This window comes from Echinops telfairi, unplaced genomic scaffold (genome assembly GCF_000313985.2).
Source record: "Echinops telfairi isolate 266 unplaced genomic scaffold, ASM31398v2 ScPeMD7_31;HRSCAF=116, whole genome shotgun sequence".
NCBI classification, from domain to species: domain Eukaryota; kingdom Metazoa; phylum Chordata; class Mammalia; order Afrosoricida; family Tenrecidae; genus Echinops; species Echinops telfairi.
Window position 1 is genome coordinate 26978526 of NW_022103928.1, and position 1796 is coordinate 26980321.

Sequence of the window (1796 nt, forward strand, 5' to 3'; positions counted from 1 at the left end):
CTGTGACCTGATTGACAAGCTAAACTCCACCCCTTCACTCTTAATAGTCTCAAGTTGACAACAAATTATGTAAGTACCACACCATATAAATTAGACTTTATTAAAATGTAAAATGTTTGTGTTATATTAATGATAAAGAAGCACTTAGCAGATTCATTCAAGTCCCATTTGCCAATGATTACAAGCATAGTTCTAATATTTTATGCCTATGGATGGAATGAACATTACTATGGGCACTTAAAATAAATACACTGTTGCACCGATGAACATAAAAAAGAATGCAAATTTTTTATTTCCACACTGGGTGGCTGGGCAAAGAGAAGAGAGAACCCTGATTACAAGTGCCATTTTAACAACTGACACAACCAAAAATTAGGTATTGGTTCTGTGGAATCAGTGTGAATCAACTGAATCCCACCACTGGAGTAGCTCCACAATTACATATAGGTTTTACAGAAGATATTTGTACACGAGTGTGGTAGTTACAAAATCTGGTGTCAATTTGGAACTTGAGAAGATTAAGAGTGAAGGGGTGGAGTCTAGTCTGTCAATAGGATTATAGCTAATGAGGCCTGTGTGTGGGCCTGGCCTTCCCCTGGAATTCTGGGTGTTCCTGTATTTTCCTCCTTGGAGGTAGGGGACACACTCTCTCTCTGCTCACAGCCTTCGAGACTCTCTACTGACAAGCCTACCCTGATGCAGCCAGACCTCAGGAGCTGGAGAAGCCACGTAGAGACCCCTGCCAGCACTGAGATGCTTACAATGCCACTTCCAACTCACTGACCTGTGATCTTCCTGCATTCGGTGTCATTGCATATGTTTCGTGAATCTGAAAAGAACTTTAGAGATTAATATCAGATTTATGGACTTGATCTGGACTGGGCTGGGGTGTTTTCCCAATATTCAACTGCTATTGTATATAAAGTTCATTCCTATGCACATATGAGTGTCTATTAATTTGTTTCTCTAGTCTACCCAGACTAACACAATGAGCATTTACTTATACTGTAAATATACCCATGAATATGATGGAGCCTGTGAAAACTTCCTGAAGATAACCAAACATCTTGAGAGAATTGATTCCTGGGCCAGAGAGCTCAGGTGGACACAAGGTCAATTGGCATAACATAGTCTACCACATAGGTTCCCAAAATTATTCGGTTTAACACCCTTTTTCAGGGGAAAAACAATTGCTCTTCAGGGGAAAAACAATTGCTCAGTTCTACCCCTGGTGGAACTTTTGTACTATAACCAGTTATCCAGGATAAAGTGCTAGTTAGTATCTGCTTTTGTAGTGCTACTGGATCATGCCAGCACCCCAGGGGGCAGTATTAGCCACTTTAGGAAACACTGGTCTACAAGGGTCTATATCCTTCCTCGAATAATGAAGGGGGTCTTAAAAGTTTGTGACAGGCCATCTAAGGTTCAATTATTCATCTCTCCCCACTAGAGGAAAGAAGAGTAAAGAAGATTGAAGGTGCAGGGCAACAATTAGTCCAATGGACTAACGGACCACACGAACAAGTCAGTCTCCATCACACTGGGACCAGGAGAACTAGGTTGTGCCCAGCCACCACTATTAACTGCTCGGAGAGGGATCACATTAGAGAGTCCTGGATAGAGTGAGAGAAAAACCATCAAAAGAAACCAGACTTATTAACTGGATAGAAATTAGTAGAACCCCTGAGGCTATGACCCTTAGTCGCCGTTCAGTTTGTGGAAATGAGCCCATCCTCGATGGCTTACCTTTTAGCCAAGGATAGACAGGTCTACAAGGAGAACAATAACACTAGTAG